The following is a 25,062-nucleotide window of genomic DNA, read 5'->3' on the forward strand; positions in this document are numbered from 1 at the left end:
ACACTATTCCAACTCATTTGTTCTGAGAGAGAACCACCTACTCATGTGTTGAGATCAAGACATTCCATTCCTACCATATGAATCTTGATCTCTAGCCTTCCCAAGTCGCTTTCCACTCAAATCTTCTTTCCACCAAATCCAAATCCTATGGGAGAGAGTTGAGTGTTGGGGAGACTATCATTTGAAGCACAAGAGCAAGGAGTTCATTACCTACACACCATTTGTTACTTCTTGGAGAGTGGTGTCTCCTAGATTGGCTAGGTGTCACTTGGGAGCCTCCGACAAGATTGTGGAGTTGAACCAAGGAGCTTGTAAGGGCAAGGAGATCGCCTACTTCGTGAAGATCTACCGCTAGTGAGGCAAGTCCTTCGTGGGCGATGGCCATGGTGGGATAGACAAGGTTGCTTCTTCGTGGACCCTTTGTGGGTGGTTGCTTCTTCGTGGACCCTTCATGGGTGGATCCCTGTGTGGACTCGCGCAACCGTTGCCCTTGGGTGGAGCCCTGTGTGGACTCGCGCAACCGTTACCCTTCGTGGGTTGAAGTCTCCATCAACGTGGATGTAGGATAGCACCACCTATCCGAACCACGGGAAAAACATCCATGTCTCCAATTGCATTTGATCTCTCCAAATCCTTCCCTTTACAGCTTGCAAGTTGCATGCTTTACATTCCGCTGCTCATATACTCTTTGCATGCTTGCTTGATATGTATTGTGTGTATTGAAATTGTGCCTAAACTCCACTTGAACCGAAAAATATTAAAAATTGCAACTTTAGCACGAAGTGTCTAATCCCCCCCTTTAGACACATCTACTTCTAGATCCTACACATGGTCGTCTCCTTGGTTCCTAAGCACATGTAGCGTCTTTGCATTAGGTAGCAACCATGTCTCGTATGAGTGGAAAGGGGAAGCATGTAGGAACGGGTTCACCTTAGGTCCAATGGCGTATGCTTGAGTGTACATGGGGATGATTGTAGGATGCTCCGCATCATCTCCCCTCCCTTGGGAAAGATCCGACCTCAGATCGAAAACCTCATCACCATGGAAACGGTTGTCGTGGACGGACTTGTAGTTGGACGAAGAGGAAGACATGACGCAATCCAAGTACTCGAAGGTGTCGCAATGCTCGATGTCGTGGCATGAGTGGAGGTTCGAAGGTGCATCCAATAAGTCTGAGCGCTCCTCAACTTGAAGGTTCATGGGTTCCATCTCCAATGTCGGTCCTCCATCCAATAGATGTAACATGTAGACAAGAAGAAGGAAACAACAATGAAAGAGTGACCCATTCAATATGCATATTTGAGGATGGCTCAAAGGGAAAGAGTTCACCTTTAGGAGATTCTCGCAAATGTTGGTGTTGCACATCGTGTATGCCTTCACATGACCAAATTGTGTCATGATGGTATCGCCTTGTGAATCCTTCAACATGAAAGAACATGAAAAACACTCGGAAAAACAAATGAGGTTAGCGGAGATGCAAACCCTATCATTCATGTGGTAAAATACCCAACAAGTGTATGCATCATGCTCATCATAAGAAAGGACAAGGGAGCATTTCATGGCATGGAGGCATATGATGCGAGAACAACCAAATACAATAGGCTCAATCAAGCAAGCATGCATCACAAGTGAAGTGTCCAAGTCTCCACGATCAATAGATGCAACAATTGGAGGCAAGCGACAATGAACAAAATATATCATGTGAGAGGCATGAACATATATATCATCAACCCAAGAAAGCAAGTAATAATGGAACATGGGTGATGCGACAAAGCAAGCAATCATAGCAATCAAGTGGTGTGAGCTAGTAGTGCGAAGATGCAACATACTAGAGGGAATCATAGCAATCATGTTATGGGTGCAAATAGTGTGCATCAATAATTCACATGACATAGCACAAGCATGAAAGGATGATATGATCAAAATAGCATCAATAGCATGAGGCACATGATAAACATGGCAATAGCAACAAGGATCTCCACCAAGCATGCAAACACACATAGGAGTAGCATAATTGTGAATCATGGGTAGATGCAAGCAAGGGTCACAATTGCATGGCAAAGGCATAGAAGCAAGCATAGCATGCAAAGTGAACACGGTAAAATGGGCATGAAGAGACAAGCGGTATATAGCCCATAGCCGTGTGAGAGCCAAGTGAGAGAGATGCGCGTAGTCGTTGCGCGAAGAGAGCGGTGGGAAGGATAGTTCACGGGATCCCAAGTCATCTTTGCTCTCAAGAGCTCGTTTCGTCAACTCGTGGGATTGAGAGGTTGACGAGTATACGTGAGTACCTACACAAAACAAAGACAAAGGGAAAATTGTGTGTGCGTGGTAGATGTACACATCATCCATCATGATGCGCACGTTCTTGTGTTGGTTAGCACAAAATATCCAATGCTCGAATAAATGAGATGCGTGATATAGAAACATGTCATCCATCATGATAGGTTTGTTGTTATGTATAGCATAATGGAGACTCAAATTGTGTAATGCATCACAAGAAATATGTAGAGCATTGTTATTCATGGAATGCATACGGTGCAAGCAATTATGAGAATCATGCAATGTATGGAATGCATCAAAATCTCCTAATATGTATGAGGAAACTATGGGGGTCTCCTCATGAGCATTAATGGAAACATCACACGAAGAAGATTGACAACATCCAAAACAATGCATATTTGGAACATTGTGATCATGGCATGGCATAGTAGATGAATTGCGCGAATCATGTAAAGGAAGCATGGCAATATCATCACATGAAAAACAAAAGCCAATGACCATCATTTTATCATCTATGCCATAAGTGCAAATGGGATTGATTTTAATGGGGCATGCATAGTTACTATGTTGAGATTGAAATGATGCAATATGGGATATCTCACTCATAGCATATGACAAGGTTAATGGATTGTCAAACATGATGTGACCAAAAGAATTTTCACATGATATCCTATTTAGCATATCATCACAACTAGGAAATTCAACATGCTCATCATCATATTCATCATAAATAGGTAAATCATGACATGAAGATGTTGCACTAGCATGAACCATGGGAATAGGTGTATCAACATCATGCAAGCAATCATTGGTGAGATAGTCCACTAGTGGGACAAGAGAAGCACCATCACCTATGTTACCTTTGGAGCATCGCTCATGTGTTGTAGGTGAGGTGTCGAAGACCAAGTCGTGGTCATCTTCATCTTGATGGAACCATGTGGGGTGTGCATCTTCTTCCACCATGGCCATCGTCATCTCCATTGGAGGTATGGACTCGTCGAGGATAGGCGTGTCGTCATGTAGGAGACCCAGCACCAAGGAATAAAACACACTAGGAGTAGAGGTTAAGTCATTAGAAATCAAAGTGGCCTCACATGCCGTGTCAACTACCTCACTCACTAAGTGTTGTGGCTCACTCACTCCCTCTCGGATGCTCTCACTCATATGGTTGGTGGAGTCACTCAAATGGCTCTCAACCTCACATAGGATGTGTGGCATGCTCTCAAGTGTGGGGCTAGTGGTGGTCACACTCATCCTCTCATAGGAAATGCTCTCAATGTCACGTATGGTGGAGTCACTCATGTCACTCATGGTGGGGTGGCTCTCCTCACATGGGAATCGGGGCATCTCTTTATATGTGGGTGTCGGAGAGATGTTGGTGCAAATGTCTCCATGCTCAATCACGTCGTAGTCATAGCCGTGGATGAAGGCCAAAGATGGCACATCATCACTCTCCTCCAAGACCAAAGATAAGGTCTCCTTTGCGGTCTCGTAGCTTGACTCGGAGTATGAGTCCAATATGGGCGCCGTCTTCATGTTGTTGAAGAAGTTCATGCTCGTCGTCGTGGTCGAAGGGGATGGCCCTAGATCGATCTTCTTGTCGCCGTCTTGTTGTTGGAGGCCCATATGATGTGGCACCTCATAGCTCGTCTCCATGACCGAAGGGAATATCCCATGCTCGGCCATCTTCCTTGGGGGGCTTCTGAAGATGGAAGTGTCGCCCTCGCTTGTAGGTGGTTGCCTTGTATTTGATGATGTCGATGTAGGCGAACTCACGGGAAGTAGGCGAAGATGCCTTAAGTCCAAAGGCGAAGATGCCTTGAGAACACTTGGCAAAGATGCCGAAGTGGTTTGTGTAGCCGTAGCTCCGTCTTGGTGGTGCTCGTCTCGCGGTCTTCTCTTGTGCTCTTGAAGCTTGGTCGTGACGTGTAGTAGGGCTTGTTGGGACTTGTAGGTAGGCACATCTCGAGCATCTTCATGTTTATGGTGTCGTTGTCATGCTTGAGCTCGGTGGCGTTCGTCGTTGTCATGCACATGATGCTTGGAGGGGACTTGCCCTTCATGACGAGGTGGATCACGAACGTGATGGTGGTCGCCATGGAGATGTGGACGTGGATGACTTGCGCTTGCGTCATTTTTGTGCTCCGAAGACTTGTGATTGGAATGTCGCCGCCTTGAGGATGATGAAGGGGAAGAACGGTTGATCAACAAGGTTCGAATCTCCTCCATCCTTGCATCTTGCTCCTCCTTTTGTGCGGAAAGCTTGTTGTCGATGTCAAATGTCAAATGTCAAAGCTTGTTGTGGAGTGTCAAATGTCAAATGGTGGTAGCGGGATACGATGGTGGTTGCGGAAACGCAATGATGGGATGTGGAGTACGCAATGCGGAAATGGAGGGTAAGGTGGTGTACTATATGTTGGGGAACGTAGCAGAATTTTAAAATTTTCTACGCATCACCAAGATCAATCTATGGAGTCATCTAGCAACGAGAGAGAGGAGTGCATCTACATACCCTTGTAGATCACGAGCGGAAGCGTTCAAGAGAACGGGGTTGATGGAGTCGTACTCGTCGTGATCCAAATCACCGATGATCGAGCGCCGAACGGACGGCACCTCCGCGTTCAACACACGTACAGTTGGGGAAGACGTCTCCTCCTTCTTGATCCAGCAAGGGGGAAGGAGAGGTTGATGGAGATCCAGCAGCACGACGGCGTGGTGGTGGAAGCAGCGGGGATCTCGGCAGGGCTTCGCCAAGCTCAGCGAGAGGGAGAGGTGTTACGAGGGGAGAGGGAGGCGCCAGGGGCTAGGGTCCGGCTCCCATGAGCCTCCCCACTATATATAGGGGTGGAGGGGGCTGGTTTCTTGCCCTCCAAGTCCATTGGGGCGTTGGCAAAGGTGGGGGAAAGAAATCCCATCATTTCCCTTCCCCACCGATTGTTATCCCCCCTTTTTAGGGATCTTGATCTTATCCCTTCGGGATATGATCTTATTCCTTCTAAGGGGGGATCTTGGTGCGCCTTGACCAGGGGTGTGGGGCCTTGCCCCCACTACCCACGTTCATGTGGGTCCCCCCATGCAGGTGGGCCCCACTCCGGAACCTTCTAGAACCTTCCCGGTACACTACCGAAAAATCCCGAACATTTTCCGGTGGCCAAAATAGGACTTCCTATATATAAATCTTTACCTCCGGACCATTAAGGAACTCCTCGTGACGTCTGGGATCTCATCCGGGACTCCGAAAAACTTTCGGGTTACCGCATACTAATATCTCTACAACCCTAGCGTCACCGAACCTTAAGTGTGTAGACCCTACGGGTTCGGGAGACATGCAGACATGACCGAGACGACTCTCCGGTCAATAACCAACAGCGGGATCTGGATACCCATGTTGGCTCCCACATGTTCCACGATGATCTCATCGGATGAACCACGATGTCGAGGATTCAATCAATCCCGTATTCAATTCCCTTTGTCCAGCGGTATTGTACTTGCCCGAGATTCGATCGTCGGTATCCAATACCTTGTTCAATCTCGTTACCGGCAAGTCTCTTTACTCGTTCCATAACACATCATCCCGTGATCAACTCCTTGGTCACATTGTGCACATTATGATGATGTCCTACCGAGTGGGCCCAGAGATACCTCTCCATCACACGAAGTGACAAATCCCAGTCTCAATTCGTGCCAACCCAACAGACACTTTCGGAGATACCCGTAGTGCACCTTTATAGCCACCCAGTTACGTTGTGACGTTTGGCACACCCAAAGCATTCCTACGGTATCCGGGAGTTGCACAATCTCATGGTCTAAGGAAATGATACTTGACATTTAGAAAAGCTTTAGCATACAAACTACACGATCTTTGTGCTAGGCTTAGGATTGGGTCTTGTCCATCACATCATTCTCCTAATGATGTGATCCCGTTATCAACAACATCCAATGTCCATGGTCAGGAAACCGTAACCATATATTGATCAACGAGCTAGTTAACTAGAGGCTTACTAGGGACATGGTGTTGTCTATGTATCCACACATGTATCTGAGTTTCCTATCAATACGATTCTAGCATGGTTAATAAATGATTATCATGAACAAGGAAATATAATAATAACCAATTTATTATTGCCTCTAGGGCATATTTCCAACAGTCTCCCACTTGCACTAGAGTCAATAATCTAGTTCACATCGCCATGTGATTAACACTCACAGGTCACATCGCCATGTGACCAACATCCAAAGAGTTTACTAGAGTCAATAATCTAGTTCACATCACTATGTGATTAACACTCAATGAGTTCTGGGTTTGATCATGTTATGCTTGTGAGAGAGGTTTTAGTCAACGGGTCTGCAACATTCAGATCCGTATGTACTTTGCAAATCTCTACGCTATATTTGGAGCCATTTCAAATAACTGTTCTACTTGGAGCTATTCTAAATTGTTGCTCCATTATATGTATCTGGTATCTCTACTCAGAGCTATCCGGATAGGTGTTAAGCTTGCATCGATGTAACTCTTTACGTCGAACTCTTTATCACCTCCATAACCGAGAAACATATCCTTATTCCTCTAAGGATAATTTTGACCGCTATCTGGTGATCTACTCCTAGATCACCTTTGTACCCTCTTGCCAGACATGTGGCAAGGCACACATCAGGTGTGGTACTCAGCATGGCATACTGTATAGAGCCTATGACAAAAGCATAGGGGACGACCTTCGTCCTTCCTCTTTCTCCTGCCGTGGTCGAGCTTTAACTTCATAACTTCATACCTTACAACTCAGGCAAGAACTCCTTCTTTGACTGATCCATCTTGAACACCTTCAAGATCATGTCAAGGTATGTGCTCATTTGAAAGTACCATTAAGCGTTTTGATCTATCCTTATAGATCTTGATGCTCAATGTTCAAGTAGCTTAATCCAGGTTTTCCATTGAAAAACACTTTTCAAATAACCCTATATGCTTTCCAGAAATTCTACATCATTTCTGATCAACAATATGTCAACAACATATACTCATCAGAAATTCTATAGTGCTCCCACTCACTTCTTTGGAAATACAAGTTTCTCATAAACTTTGTATAAACCCAAAAGCTTTGATCATCTCATCAAAGCGTACATTCCAACTCCGAGATGCTTACTCCAGTCCTTAGAAGGATTGCTGGAGCTTTGCATACTTGTTAGCATTTTTCAGGACTGACAAAACCTTCTGGTTGTATCACATACAACCTTTCCTCAAGAAAATCATCAAGGAAACAATATTTTGACATCGTATCTGCAAGATTTCATAAACAATGCAGTAACTGCTAACATAATTCCAACAGACTCTTAGCATCGCTACGAGTGAGAAAGTCTCATCATAGTCAACTCCTTGAACTTGTCGGAAAACATCTTAACGAAAAGTCGAGCTTTCTTAATGGTGATACTTACCACCATTGTCTGTCTTTCTTTTAAAATCCATATGTACCCAACAGCCTTATGACCATCAAGCAGTTCTTCCAAAGTCTACACTTTGTTTTCATACATGGATCCTCTCTCGGATTTTATGGCCTCGAGCCAATTTTCGGAATCCGGGCCCACCATCGCTTCTCCATAGCTCGTAGGTTCATTGTTGTCTAGCAACATGACTTCCAAGACAGGATTACGTTACCACTCTGAAGTAGTACGCATCCTTGTCATCCTACGAGGTTTGGTAGTGACTTGATCCGAAGTTTCATGATCACTATCATAAGCTTCCACTTCAATTGGTGTAGGTGCCACAGGAACAACTCCCTGTGCCCTACTATACACTGGTTGAAGTGACGGTTCAATAACCTCATCAAGTCTCCACCATCCTCCCACTCAATTCTTTCGAGAGAAACTTTTCCTCGAGAAAGGACCCAATTCTAGAAACAATCCCTATTGCTTTCGGATCTGAGACAGGAGGTATACCCAACTGTTTTGGGTACTCTATGAAGATGCATTTATCCGCTTTGGGTTCGAGCTTATCAGCCTGAAACTTTTTCACATAAGCGTTGCAGCCCCAAACTTTTAAGAAATGACAGCTTAGGTTTCTCTAAACCATAGTTCATATGGTGTCATCTCATCGGAATTACGTGGTGCCCTATTTAAAGTGAATGTGGTTGTCTCTAATGCCTAACCCATAAACTATCATGGTAATTCGATAAGAGACATCATGGTATGCATCATATCCAATAGGGTGTAGTTATGATGTTCGGACACACCATAACACTATGGTGTTCCAGGCTGTATTAGTTGTGAAACAATTTCCACAATTTCTTAATTCTGTGCCAAACTCGTAATTCAGATATTCATCTCTATGATCATATCATAGATATTTTATCCTCTTGTCACGACGATCTTCAACTTCACCCTGAAATTACTTGAACCTTTCAATAATTCAGAGTCGTGATTCATCAAGTAAATATACTTAGCATCTACTCAAATCATCTGTGAAGTAAGAATATAACGATATCCACTACATGCCTCAGCACTCATTGGACTGCACACATCAAGATGTATTACTTCCAACAAGTTGCTTTCTTGTTCCATCTTACTGAAAAACGAGGCCTTTCAGCCATCTTGCTCATGTGGTATGATTTGCATGTCTCAAGTGATTCAAAATCAAGCGAGTCCAAAGATCCATCAACATGGAGCTTCTTCATGCGTTTTATACCATTGTGACTAAAATTGCAGTGCCACAAGTATGTGGTACCATCATTACTATCTTATATCTTTTGGCATGAACATGTGTATCACTACGATCGGGATTCGATAAACCATTCATTTTAGGTGCAAGACCATTGAAGGTATTATTCAAATAAACAGAGTAACCATTATTCTCCTTAAATGAATAACCGTATTGCGATAAACATAATCCAATCATGTCTATGCTCAACGCAAACACCAAATAACAATTATTTAGGTTTAACACCAATCTCGATGGTAAACGGAGCGTGCGATGCTTGATCACATCAACCTTGGAAACACTTCCAACACATATCATCGTCTCACCTTTGACTAGTCTCCGTTTATTCCGTAGCCTTTCATTTCGAGTTACCAACACTTAGCAACCGAACCGGTATCTAATACCCTGCTGCTACTAGGAGTACTAGTAAAGTACACATTTAATATAATGTATGTCCAATACATACTTCTTTCAACCTTGCCAGCCTTCTCATCTACCAAGTATCTAGGGTGGTTCTGCTTCAGTGACCGTTCCCCTTATTACAGAAGCACTTAGTCTCGGGCTTGGGTTCAACTTTGGGTTTCTTCACTAGAGCAGCAACTGATTTGTCATTTCATGAAGTATCCCTTTCTTGCCCTTGCCCTTCTTGAAACTAGTGGTTTTACTAACCATCAACAATTGATGCTCCTATTTGATTTCTACTTTCGCGGTGTCGCGAATAGCTCAGGGATCATCATATCTATCCCTGATATGTTATAGTTCATCACGAAGCTCTAGTAGCTTGGTGGCAGTGACTTTGGAGAACCATCACTATCTCATCTGGAAGATCAACTCCCACTCGATTCAAGCGATTCTAGTACTCATACAATCTGAGCACATGCTCAACGATTGAGCTTTTCTCCTTAGTGTGCAGGATTAAGAAACTTGTCAAAGGTCTCATACCTCTTGACGTGGGCACTAGCCTGAAATCCCAATTTCAGTCCTTGGAACATCTCATATGTTTTGCGATGTTTCAAAAACTTCTTTGGTGCCTCAATTCTAAACCATTTAGCATTACGCACTGAACTATCATGTAGTAATCAAAACGTGTATGTCAGATGTTCGCAACATCCACAACCGACGTTCGAGGTTCAGCTCACTGAGCGGTGCATTAAGGACATAATCCTTCTGCGCAGCAATGAGGACAATCCTCTGTTTACGGGCCCAGTTCGCATAATTGCTACTATTAACTTTCAACTAAATTTTCTCTAGGAACATATCTAAAACAGTAGAACTAAAGTGTAAGCTACGACATAATTTGCAAAGTCCTTTTGACTTGTTCATGATAATTAAGTTCATCTGATTATTTAATGAACTCCCACTTAGATAGACATCCCTCTAGTCATCTAGGTGATACATGATCTGAGTCAACTAGGCCGTGTCCGATCATCACGTGAGACGGACTAGTCATCATCGGTGAACATCTTGATGTTGATCGTATCTTCTATACGACTCATGTTCGACCTTTCGGTCTTCCGCGTTCCGAGGCCATGTCTGTACATGCTAGGCTCGTCAAGTCAACCTAAGTGTATTGCATGTGTAAATCTGGCTTACACCCGTTGTATTCGAACGTTAGAATCTATCACACCCGATCATCACGTGGTGCTTCGAAACAACGAACCTTCGCAATGGTGCACAGTTAGGGGGAACACTTTTCTTGAAATTATTGTGAGGGATCATCTTATTTTAGCTACCGTCGTTCTAAGCAAATAAGATGTAAAACATGATAAACATCACATGCAATCAAATAGTGACATGATATGGCCAATATCATTTTGCTCCTTTTGATCTCCATCTTCGACGCGCCATGATCATCATCGTCACCGGCATGACACCATGATCTCCATCATCATGATCTCCATCATCGTGTCTTCATGAAGTTTTCTCGTCATCTATTACTTCTACTACTATGGCTAACGGTTTAGCAATAAAGTAAAGTAAATACATGACGTTTATGTTGACACGCAGGTCATAAATAAATTAAGACAACTCCTATGGCTCCTGCCGGTTGTCATACTCATCGACATGCAAGTCGTGATTCCTATTACAAGAACATGATCAATCTCATACATCACATATATCATTCATCACATCCTTTTGGCCATATCACATCACACAGCATATGCTGCAAAAACAAGTTAGACGTCCTCTAATTGTTGTTGCAAATTTTTACGTGGCTGCTATAGGTTTCTTAGCAAGAACGTTTCTTACCTACGCAAAAACCACAACATGATATGCCAATTTCTATTTACCCTTCATAAGGACCCTTTTCATCGAATCCGATCCGACTAAAGTGGGAGAGACAGACACCCGCTAGCCACCTTATGCAACTAGTGCATGTCAGTCGGTGGAACCTGTCTCACGTAAGTGTACGTGTAAGGTCGGTCCGGGCCGCTTCATCCCACGATGTCGCCGAATCAAGATAAGACTAGTAACGACAAGTAAATTGACAAAATCGACGCCCACAACTACTTTGTGTTCTACTCGTGCATAGAAACTACACATAGACCTAGCTCATGATGCCACTGTTGGGGAACGTAGCAGAATTTTAAAATTTTCTACGCATAACCAAGATCAACCTATGGAGTCATCTAGCAACGAGAGAGAGGAGTGCATCTACATACCCTTGTAGATCGCGAGCGGAAGCGTTCAAGAGGACGGGGTTGATGGAGTCGTACTCGTCGTGATCCAAATCACCGATGACCGAGCGCCGAACGGACGGCACCTTCGTGTTCAACACACGTACGGTTGGGGAAGACATCTCCTCCTTCTTGATCCAGCAAGGGGGAAGGAGAGGTTGATGGAGATCTAGCAGCACGACGGCGTGGTGGTGGAAGCAGCGGGGATCTCGGCAGGGCTTCGCCAAGCTCAGCGAGAGGGAGAGGTGTTACGAGGGGAGAGGGAGGCGCCAGGGGCTAGGGTCCGGCTCCCATGAGCCTCCCCACTATATATAGGGGTGGAGGGGGCTGGTTTCTTGCCCTTCAAGTCCATTGGGGAGTTGGCAAAGGTGGGGGAAAGAAATCCCATCATTTCCCTTCCCCACCGATTGTTATCCCCCCTTTTTAGGGATCTTGATCTTATCCCTTCGGGATATGATCTTATTCCTTCTAAGGGGGGATCTTGGTGCGCCTTGACCAGGGGTGTGGGGCCTTGCCCCAACTACCCACGTTCATGTGGGTCCCCCCATGCAGGTGGGCCCCACCCCGGAACCTTCTAGAACCTTCCCGGTACATTACCGAAAAATCCCGAACATTTTCCGGTGGCCAAAATAGGACTTCCTATATATAAATCTTTACCTCCGGACCATTCCGGAACTCCTCGTGACATCCGAGATCTCATCCGGGACTCCGAAAAACTTTCGGGTTACCGCATACTAATATCTCTACAACCCTAGCATCACCGAACCTTAAGTGTGTAGACCCTACGGGTTCGGGAGACATGCAGACATGACTGAGATGACTCTCCGGTCAATAACCAACAGCGGGATCTGGATACCCTTGTTGGCTCCCACATGTTCCACGATGATCTCATCGGATGAACCACGATGTCGAGGATTCAATCAACCCCGTATTCAATTCCCTTTGTCCAACGGTATTGTACTTGCCCGAGATTCGATCGTCGGTATCCGATACCTTGTTCAATCTCGTTACCGGCAAGTCTCTTTACTCGTTCCGTAACACATCATCCTGTGATCAACTCCTTGGTCACATTGTGCACATTATGATGATGTCCTACCGAGTGGGCCCAGAGATACCTCTCCGTCACACAGAGTGACAAATCCCAGTCTCGATTCGTGCCAACCCAACAGACACTTTCGGAGATACCCATAGTGCACCTTTATAGCCACCCAGTTACGTTGTGACGTTTGGCACACCCAAAGCATTCCTATGGTATCCGGGAGTTGCACAATTTCATGGTCTAAGGAAATGATACTTGACATTTAGAAAAGCTTTAGCATACGAACTACACGATCTTTGTGCTAGGCTTAGGATTGGGTCTTGTCCATCACATCATTCTCCTAATGATGTGATCCCGTTATCAACGACATCCAATGTCCATGGTCAGGAAACCGTAACCATATATTGATCAACGAGCTAGTTAACTAGAGGCTTACTAGGGACATGGTGTTGTCTATGTATCCACACATGTATCTGAGTTTCCTATCAATACAATTCTAGCATGGATAATAAACGATTATCATGAACAAGGAAATATAATAATAACCAATTTATTATTGCCTCTAGGGCATATTTCCAACACTATACATGGTGTCGGAGTTGAAAGCACGGTCCCTAAGTAGCCGAAACACCTTAGGAGACACAACTCACAACACGAACAAAATCGGGTTAAGTTGGGATGACGGAAGTGTATGGTGGTTAAGCCTATGCGAAAGTTATGGTGGTGGTTGTGGTTGATGAAGATGCAACCGTCCCTAAGTAGCCTAAACACCTTAGGAGACTCGAATCACAACTCAAACAACCTCAAATGCAAAGGGGCACAAAATTGGTTAGGTTGCGGAAGTCGGTGGTGGTTATGCGGAGTTTGTGGTGGAAGCCCTAGGCAAAGATGCCAAAGTTCCAAAAATTTGATGAAGTCAAATGGTTATGGTAGTATTTTTGTTGGAAGGGGGATGTCAAGAGCTTCTCAACGAGCTAAGAACATCAAAAACGGACTCCGGATGAATTAGTTATGCACAAAACGGTGAAACGGGAAAAGCTGAAATCCCAGGGGTCGGACATCCGGGGCTCGGGGCCGGATATCCGGGACCTGATGTCCAGAACCGCGTGCGAAATGCGCTCCAGGAGCCGGATGTCCAGGCTAATGGCCGGATTTCTGGGGCGGTCGGATGTCCGGGGGTCGGGCCGGATGTCCGGGCTCCAAATCCGAGGATGAACTCGAGGAACTCGATTTGGGGGCGGAAATTGATGATTTCGGGGGCAAAATTGCGAAGATTTTGTGGATGGAAAGTGGGGAAACTTGGGGAAATGCTAGATCCACTTGAAACCAAGCAAATCCATGGATCAAAATCAAGAAAACATCATCAAACCAACAAATCACAAAAAAATTTGGGGCTATTTTTGGTGGGGATTTTCGAAATTGGGGAAGAACACAACAAAATTAGGCTAGAAAACACAACGGGGAGGCTCCGAAATCGTGATCAACCTAAGCTATGATCCAAGATGATGTAGGGTGGAACCCTAGATGGCCGATCTTTCACGAAAGGAGCGGATCCCAACGATGAACACGGGAGAGAAAACGAGGGGAAACACAAGAGAATCACTCAAACCAACAAGAATGATCACACATGCGCTAGATCCATGAACACAAAGGGAGATACAAGATACAAAGTTAACAACGGACGATACACGGTAACCGGTTCTTCTCCGTGAGGAGGTCTTGATGGTCTTCCCTAAAGAGGGGTCTTGAATCCGCTTGGGGGATCTTCTCCGGTGGAGGCTCGAATCTCCAAGGAGAAGGTAACCAAGTGGATGAGCAAAGCTCTGACACAAAATATGAGCTAATCCTTTGCTAACCCTAGCTAGGAGGAGATGGGGGAGTATATATAGTGTTAGCCCACGAAGGGGTAAGTGAGAGGGGGGGATACATGGGCCTCTGGCCCGTTCACTGTGCGCAGACAGGCGCCGGATGTCCGGGCTGGGGGCCGGATGTCCGGGGCTTCGCGAGGCGCCGGATGTCCGGGCCTCGGGCCAGATGTCCGGGCTGGAGTGGCCGATTCTTCTGCTCTCTGGATAGCATGCGCCGGATTTCCGGGCAGGCGCCGGATGTCCGGCCCATCGCGGGGCGCCGGATGTCCTGGGGTCGGCCGGATGTCCGGCCGTTGTAGAGTCGCCTGGCTTCGGTCTCTCTCTGGTCTTCTTCTGGTTGGTGGCGCCGGATGTCCGGGCACCTGCTGGATGTCCGGCCGCTGTAGCTCCACGGCGACTCCACTTGAGGCACTTCTTGATCCGCTTCCGTGTGGACTTGGCATATGACTCGAGCATCTGCATGGTCGTCTCCTTGGTTCCTAAGCACATGTTGCGTCTTTGCATTAGGTAGAACCATGTCTCGTACGAGTGGAAAGGGGAAGCATGTAGGAACGGGTTCACCTTAGGTCCAATGGCGTATGCTCGAGTGTACATGGGGATGATCGTAGGATGCTCCACATCAAACATGTTCATAATCAGAGGGGTATTAATATGCATAAAGGATCTGAACATATGATCTTCCACCAATTAAACCAACTAGCATCAACTACAAGGAGTAATTAACACTACTAGCACCCTACTAGCACCAATCCCGGACTTGAAGACAAGAATCGAACACAAGAGATGAACTAGGGTTTTGAGATGAGATGGTACTAATGAAGATGTTGATGGAGATTGCCCTGTCCCAATGAGAGGAGCATTGATGATGACGATGGCGATGATTTCCCCCTCCGAGAGGGAAGTTTCCTCGGCAGAACAGCTCTGCCGGAGCTCTAGATTGGATCCGCCAAGGTTCCGCCTCGTGGCGGCGGAGTTTCATCCTGAAAGGTTGCTTCTTATTTTTTTCTTGATGAAAGACTTCATATAGGAGAAGATGGTCATCGGAGAGCCACCAGGGGCCCATGAGGTAGGGGGCGCGCCCTAGGGGGGGGGACCCCCCACCCTCGTGAGCAGGGTGTGGGCCCCCTGGTCTTCATCTTTGGTGAGGATTTTTCATTATTTATTATAAGGTATTCCGTGGAGTTTCAGGACTTTTGGAGTTGTGCAGAATAGGTCTCTAATATTTGCTCCCTTTCCAGCCCAGAATTCCAGCTGCCGACATTCTCCCTCATGTAAACCTTGTAAAATAAGAGAGAATAGCCATAAGTATTGTGACATAATGTGAAATAACAGCCCATAATGCAATAAATATCGATATAAAAGCATGATGCAAAATGGACGTATCAACTCCCCCAAGCTTAGGCCTCACTTGTCCTCAAGCGAAAGCCGATAACAATAAATATGTCCCCATGTTTAGGGGTAGAGGCATCGATAAAAATAAAATACGGACATGAGGGCATCATGATTATGCTCATAAAAACAGCATATATAGATATTGTCATATGATTACCTATGTTCAAGTGATGATCTATTCACAATGCAAAAGTATGAATCAGAAACCTTATTGAGAACCAACAAACTATAACCTCAATCATTGAAGCAATTGCAATTTATCATAGCATCAGAAAGAGTCTATGTCAGAGCTAAAAAGCAACTCCGCATACTCAACTATCATCTAGTCCTTCATAATTGCTAACACTCGCGCAATACTTGTGGTTACGGAGTTTTAATCGGACACAGAGAAAGATAGGGGCTTATAGTTTCGCCCCACAACCTTTTACCTCGAGGGTAATGTCAACAATAATAATTCATGTCCCCCTACATCCAATTAGATATATCTATCAGGATCTTTCCAACACACTGTGCTTGCCAAAGGATAAAATGTAAAAAGGAAAGGTGCAGATCACCATGAATCTTGCATAAGGTAGAAGATAATAATAAAAGATAGGCCCTTCGCAGAGGGAAGCAGAGGTTGCCATGCGCTTTTATGGTTGGATGTACAAAATCTTAATGCGAAAGAACACCACTTTATATTTCCCCTTGTGATATGAACCTTTATTATGCAGTCCCTCGCTTTTATTACTTCCACATCACAAGATCGTATAAAGCTTATTTCTCCCACACCAATCAATCATACATATTTAGAGAGCAATTTTTATTTCTTTGCACCGATGACAACTTACTTGAAGGATCTTATTCAATCCATAGGTAGATATGGTGGACTCTCATGGCAAAACTGGTTTAAGGGTATTTGGAAGCACAAGTAGTATCTCTACTTGGTGCTGAGAATTTGGCTAGCATGAGGGGGAAAGGCAGGCTCAACATGTTGGATGATCCATGACAACATACTTTATCTCAGATATAAGAAAACATAACCCATTACATTGTCTTCCTTGTCCAACATCAACTCTTTATCATGTCATATTTTGATGAGTGTTCCCAATCATAAAAGATGTCAATAATAGTATATTTATATGTGAAACCTCTCTTTCCTTATTACTTCCTATTAATTGCAACGATGACCGAAGCTATGTCTGCCAACTCCCAACAACTTTTAATCATCACACTCTTTCTATGTGAAGTCATTACTATCAATAAGATCAATATGAACTTTTGTTTCTTCTTATTCTTTTTCTCTTTTCTTTTCTTTTATTTGGGATCATGGCAAAAATAAGCAAGCCCTTGACTCAATCACTAATCTTTATTATATAGCTCACGAACTCGATTACATAGAGAGATCATAAAGCAAAACTCGAAACTAGATCATGCCATAAACTTTATTCTACTAGATCAAAATACTACTAATAGGATTGAACTAAGAAAAATGGTAAAGATAGGAGTTGTGATTGTGATACGATACCGGGGCACCTCCCCCAAGCTTGGCAGTTGCCAAGGGGAGTGCCCATACCCATGTTATTATATCTACTTGGTTGGTGAAGAAGGTGGAGGTGTTGTTGATGATGCAGGCTTGTCATCCATCTTCCAAGGCATAGGTTCACCATCATAGAAGGATGACCGAGTCTCCGAAATTCTCGAATCTGCATCCAAACTCATTCTTTTGAATCTATATTCATACTCACAGTTTTGGTTTTGCAGGTCATAGATTTGGGCTTGGAGGTGCTCGATCTTCTCATATATCTTGAAGATGGCCTCCTCGGTGTTCTTGGCATCCGGCTTGTAGTTGTTAGTGAACTCCGCGAGCATCGTGTGGCTAGCGTTGATTCCACGCTCCACCATCCCCTGGCACTTGAAAATTTGTTGCTCCATTGCTTCGATCCTCGTCTCCACGCTTCCGATTCCCTTTGGTCCCTCAGCATCGCGGATGTGCAGCAACCCATCACGCATCTCAATGGTTTGAGGGTGTTGCAGCACCTCCACAAGGTAAGGGTTGATGACCTTCTCGAAGAACTTGTCCTTGGAAGCACTTAGGGACGTCAAGATAATCTAGATCTGTCAGAAAAACAGCTCAAAACAAAAACAGGAGATTTTTGCGTGATACGGGAGTCAAAACCCCCGGGAGATTATACAATGAATTTTTACCGACCAAAATACGTATCATGCAAGAAAACGGAGTCCGGAAGGCACACGAGGAGCTCACGAGGTAGGAGGGCGCGCCCAGGGGGGCAGGGCGCACCCTCCACCCTCGTGGGGCCCTCGTGTCCTTCCTGGACTACTACTTAATTTTCTATTTTTCTAAATATTCCAAAATGGAGAAATATTGCCTTAAAAATTGTTTTGGAGTCGGTTTACTTACCTTACCACATACCTATTCCTTTTCGGAGTCTGAAACGTTCTGGAAAGTGTCCCTTATGTATTCCTCCGGGGTTACGGTTTCAATAATATTGGTTTCAACATTTATGGGATTACCTGAGATATAATGTTTAATTCTCTGACCGTTTACCACCTTCGGATTTGTGCCTTCGAAGTTGTTGATTTTTATGGCACCGGAACGATAGACCTCCTCTATAACATAGGGGCCTTCCCATTTAGAGAGAAGTTTTCCTGCAAAAAATCTTAAATGAGAGTTGTATAGCAATACATAATCACCTACATTAAACTCACGCTTTTGTATCCTTTTGTCATGCCATCTTTTAACCTTTTCTTTAAACAACTTAGCATTTTCATAAGCTTGGGTTCTCCATTCATCAAGAGAGCTAATATCAAATAACCTCTTTTCACCGGTAAGTTTGAAATCATATTTGAGCTCTTTAATAGCCCAATATGCCTTATGTTCTAGTTCGAGAGGTAAGTGACATGCTTTTCCATATACCATTTTATACAGAGACATACCCCCATAGGATTTTTATATGCAGTTCTATAGGCCCATAATGCATCATCAAGTTTCTTGGACCAATTCTTTCTAGACCGATTGACAGTCTTTTGCAAAATTAATTTGAGTTCTCTATTACTCAATTCTACTTGACCACTAGACTGTGGGTGATACGGAGATGCAATTCTATGATTGACGTCATATTTAGCAAGCATTTTACGGAAAGCACCATGAATAAAATGTGAACCACCATCAGTCATTAAATATCTAGGGACTCCAAACCTCGGAAAAATAACTTCCTTAAGAATTTTAATAGAAGTGTTATGATTAGCACTACTAGTTGGAATGGCTTCTACCCACTTAGTAACGTAATCAAAAGCAACTAAAATATGTGTATATCCATTAGAGGAAGGAAAAGGTCCCATATAATCAAAGCCCCAAACATCAAATGGTTCAATAACAAGTGAATAATTCGTAGGCATTTCTTGACGTCTACTAATATTACCAATTCTTTGACATTCATCACAAGATAGGACAAACTTACGGGGATCCTTGAAGAGAGTAGGCCAATAAAAACTGGATTGCAATACCTTATGTGCAGTTCTATCTCCCGCGTGGTGTCCTCCATAAGTTTCGGAGTGGCACTTGCGTAGGATCTGTTCCTGTTCATGCTCAGGTACACAACGTCTAATAACACCATCTAGTCCTTCTTTATAAAGATGTGGGTCATCCCAAAAGTAATGTCTCAAATCATAGAAGAACTTTTTCTTTTGTTGGTATGTGAAGCTAGGTGGTATAAATTTAGCAACTATGTAATTAGCATAATCAGCATACCAAGGAGTACTATGAGAAGTACTTATGACATTTAATTGTTCATCAGGAAAGCTATCATCAATAGGTAGTGGGTCATCAAGAACATTCTCTAACCTAGATAAGTTGTCTACAACGGGGTTCTCAGCTCCTTTTCTATCAACAATATGCAAATCAAATTCTTGTAACAAGAGAACCCATCTAATAAGTCTAGGTTTAGCATCTTTCTTCTCCACAAGATATTTAATAGCAGCATGATCAGTGTGGATAGTTACTTTAGAATCAACAATATAAGGTCTGAACTTATCACAAGCAAATACAACTGCTAAAAGTTCTTTTTCAGTAGTAGCATAATTTCTTTGAGCATTGTCTAGATTCTTACTAGCATAATGGATAACATTTAGTTTCTTATCAATTCTTTTCCCTAGAACAGCACCTATGGCATAATCGCTAGCATCACACATAATTTCAAAGAGTAAATTCCAATCAGGTGGCTGAACAATAGGTGCAGAGACTAATGCTTTCTTAAGTATTTCAAATGCTTCTACACAATCATCATCAAAGACAAATGGTATATATTTTTGTAATAAATTAGTCAGAGGCCGAGAATTTTTTGAAAAGTCCTCAATGAACCTCCTATAAAATCCGGCGTGACCAAGGAAACTTCTTATACCGTTGATATCCTTGGGACATGGCATCTTTTCAATAACATCAACCTTGGCTTTATCAACTTCAATACCTCTTTCAGAAACTTTATGCCCCAAGATAATACCCTCATTAACCATAAAGTGGCACTTTTCCCAATTCAAGACAAGATTAGTTTCTTCACATCTCTGCAAAACTCGATCAAGATTGCTCAAGCAATCATCAAAAGAAGATCCATAGACGGAAAAGTCGTCCATGAAAAGCTCACAAATCTTTTCACAAAAGTCATAGAATATAGCCATCACGCATCTTTGAAAGGTAGTAGGTGCATTACATAAACCAAAAGGCATACGTCTATAAGCAAAAGTACCAAAAGGGCATGTAAAAGTAGTCTTTGATTGATCTTTAGCCGACACAGGTAATTGAGAGAAACCAGAATAACCATCTAGAAAGCAATAATGTGTATGTTTGCATAATCTTTCTAGCATTTGATCGATAAAAGGTAAGGGGAAATAATCTTTCTTAGTAGCCTTATTTAATTTGCGGAAATCAATTACCATCCTATAACCTGTAATAATTCTTTGTGGAATCAATTCATATTTATCATTAGGAACAACAGTAATACCTCCCTTCTTAGGGACACAATGAACTGGACTTACCCACTAACTATTAGCAATGGGATAAATTATACCTTCCTCCAGAAGCTTTAGTATTTCTTTTCTTACCACTTCTTTCATTTTAGGATTCAGACGTCGTTGAGGATCACGAACTGGTTTGGCATCTGCTTCCAAATTTATTTTATGTTGACATAGAGTGGGACTAATGCCCTTAAGATCATCAAAAGTATACCCAATAGCAGCACGGTGCTTCTTCAGAGTTTTCAATAATCTTTCTTCTTCATGCTCTGAAAGGTTAGCACTAATAATAACAGGATATATCTTCTTTTCATCAAGATAAGCATATTTAAGATTATCAGGCAACAGTTTAAGCTCAAAGACGGGATCACCCTTAGGTGGAGGGGGATCCCCTAGGATTACAACAGGCAAATTGTGTTTCAGCATAGGTTCTTGCTTAAAGAATACTTCATCTATTTCCCTTCTTTCATTCATAAACATATCATTCTCATGGGGTAGCAAATATTGTTCTAAAGGATCACTAGGAGGTATGGCAATAGAAGCAAGACCAATAATTTCATCCTTACTAGGTAATTATTCTTCACGGTGTTGTTCACTAAATTTATAGAAATTAAATTCATGAGTCATATCATCCAAGCCAATAGTAACAACATTCTTTTCGCAGTCTATCCTAGCATTAACAGTGTTTAAGAAGGGTCTACCAAATATAATGGGACAAAAGCTATCTTGTGGGGAACTTAGAACAAGAAAATCAGCAAGATATTTAGTTTTCCCGCACAAGACTTCAACATCTCTAACAATTCCCATTGCTGAAATAGGATCTCTATTAGCAAGTTTAATTGTGACATCAATATCTTCTAACTCAGCAGGTGCAATTTCATGCTTGATTTCTTTATACAAGTCATAAGGTATAACACTAGCACTAGCACCCATATCACATAAGCCATGATAACAATGATCTCCTATTTTAACAGAAATAATAGGCACGCCTACCACAGGTCTATGTTTATCTTTAGCACAAGGTTTAGCAATTCTAGCAGTTTCACCGCAGAACTGAATAACATGCCCATCAATATTATCAGACAAGAGCTCTTTAACAATAGCAATATTAGGTTCAACTTTAACTTGCTCAGGAGGTGTATATGTTTTAATATTGCTTTTATGAACCACAGTTGAGGCTTTAGCATGATCCTTTATTCTAATAGGGAAAGGTGGTTTCTCAACATAGGAAGTAGGAACAATAGGATCATTATAAGTGACAGTATTTTCTTCAACTTTAATACGTGCAGCTACTTTTACTTCTATGGGAGGATGATATTTAAACCACTTCTCCTTAGGGAGATCAACATAAGTAGCAAAAGATTCACAGAAAGAAGCTACTATCTCAGAATCAAGTCCATATTTAGTGCTAAACTTACGGAAAATATCGGTATCCATAAAAGATTTAACACAATCAAACTTAGGTGTCATACCTGACTCCTTACCATTGTCGAGGTCCCAATCTTCAGAGTTGCATTTAATTCTATCCAATAAATCCCATTTGAATTCGATAGTCTTCATCATAAAAGAGCCAACACAAGAAGTATCAAGCATGGTGCGATTGTTATCAGAATTTTTTTTGAATAATCATTTCTCTTGAGAGCTCGTGATTGGGGCATGAATATAACATTGTTTTAAGCCTCCCCCAAGCTTGAGCGATGCTTTCTCCTTTGCGAGGCCAAAAATTATATATATAATTGCGATCACGATGAACAAGATGCATATGGTAATACTTTTGATGAAATTCCAATTTCAATCTTCTATAATTCTATGATCTCGTATCATCACATAGCCTATACCATATCAATGCATCTCCCTTCAAAGATAAAGGGAAGACCTTCTTCTTAGAAACATCATCGGGTATACCTGCAAGCTTAAATAATCCACAAACTTCATCCACATATATTAGGTGTTCATCAAGATGCTTTGTTCCATCTCCTGTAAAAGGATTAGCTAGCAGTTTTTCTATCATACCTGAAGGATACTCATAAGGAATTTCATTTTCATATTCATTTTCAATAGGTTCAGTAGGTTGAGGAGCAACTATTTGCTCTACTGTTCGGGGTGAAGATACCCCGAACAAGCCCCTTAGAGGGTTACTTTCCATAGTAACAAGTGACAGTAAATTTCAGCACACTATATAAATTTTTCCTTACCAAATTCCACCTACCAAAGGCGCTTCACTCCCCGGCAACGGCGCCAGAAAAGAGTCTTGATGACCCACAAGTATAGGGGATCTATCGTAGTCCTTTCGATAAGTAAGAGTGTCAAACCCAACGAGGAGTAGAAGGAAATGATAAACGATTTTCAGCAAGGTATTCTCTGCAAGTACTGAAATAAGTGGTAACAAATAGTTTTGTGATAAGATAATTTGTAACGAGCAACAAGTAACAAAAGTAAATAAAGTACAACAAGGTGGCCCAGTCCTTTTTGTAGCAAAGGACAAGCCTAGACAAACTCATATATAAGGAAAAGCGCTCCCGAGGACCCATGGGAATATCGTCAAGCTAGTTTTCATCACGTTCATATGATTCGCGTTCGGTACTTTGATAATTTGACATGTGGGTGGACCGAGGCTTGGGTGCTGTTCTTACTTGAACAAGCATCCCACTTATGATTAACCTCTATTGCAAGCATCCACAAATACAACAAAAGTATTAAGGTAAACCTAACCATAGCATGAAACATATGGATCCAAATCAGCCCCTTACGAAGCAACACATAAACTAGGGTTTAAGCTTCTGTCACTCTAGCAACCCATCATCTACTTATTACTTCCCAATGCCTTCCTCTAGGCCCAAACAATGGTGAACTATTATGTAGTGGACGTTCACATAACACCACTAGAGGCTAGACAATATACATCTCATCAAAATATCGAACGAATACCAAATTCACATGACTACTAATAGCAAGACTTCTCCCTTGTCCTCAGGAACAAACGTAACTACTCACAAAGCATAAACATGTTCATAATCAGAGGGGTATTAATATGCATAAAGGATCTGAACATATGATCTTCCACCAATTAAACCAACTAGCATCAACTACAAGGAGTAATTAACACTACTAGCACCAATCCCGGACTTGAAGACAAGAATCGGATACAAGAGATGAACTAGGGTTTTGAGATGAGATGGTGCTGATGAAGATGTTGATGGATATTGCCCTCTCCCGATGAGAGGAGTGTTGGTGATGACAATGGCGATGATTTCCCCCTCCGAGAGGGAAGTTTCCCCGGCAGAACAGCTCTGCCGGACCTCTAGATTGGATCCGCCAAGGTTCCGCCTCGTGGCGGCGGAGTTTCGTCCCGAAAGGTTGCTTCTTATTTTTTTCTCGACGAAAGACTTCATATAGGAGAAGATGGTCATCGGAGAGCCACCAGGGGGCCCACGAGGTAGGGGGGCACGCCCTAGGGGGGGGGCACCCCCCACCCTCATGAGCTGGGTGTGGGCCCCCTGGTCTTCATCTTTGGCAAGGATTTTTCATTATTTATTATAAGGTATTCCGTGGAGTTTCAGGACTTTTGGAGTTGTGCAGAATAGGTCTCTAATATTTGCTCCTTTTCTAGCCCAGAATTCCAGCTGCCAGCATTCTCCCTCGTTATGTAAACCTTGTAAAACAAGAGAGAATAACCATAAGTATTGTGACATAATGTGAAATAACAGCCCATAATGCAATAAATATCGATATAAAAGCATGATGCAAAATGGACGTATCACTGCACTCGTTGAACAGGTCCAATTGTGTCGAGAAACTTATGGTACGAGCTGTTTTCTGTTATATATGTTGTTCATAAACTATTGCTTATACACAGTTTTACAGCTGTGATTTTCTTGAAACAGAAACTGCCCAGTTCTATTGTTCCTTTACAGATGCCTGACCATGCTCGGGTCAGACTTGTGCTTGGTCACAACATGATGTTTACGTCGACCTACTCCATTCCCCTTGTAGGTGAAAAGATACTTATTCATGGGTGGTCTCAAATAATGAAGGTCCGTCCATCTTGGAGAATAGGACAGAAGATTATGTTCCTGCTTTTCCATGGCTCTAAAGCGAATATCCTGTTTA

Source organism: Triticum urartu, chromosome 5A, assembly GCF_056163025.1.
Source record: "Triticum urartu cultivar PI428250 chromosome 5A, HENAU_Tu73, whole genome shotgun sequence".
NCBI classification, from domain to species: Eukaryota; Viridiplantae; Streptophyta; class Magnoliopsida; order Poales; family Poaceae; genus Triticum; species Triticum urartu.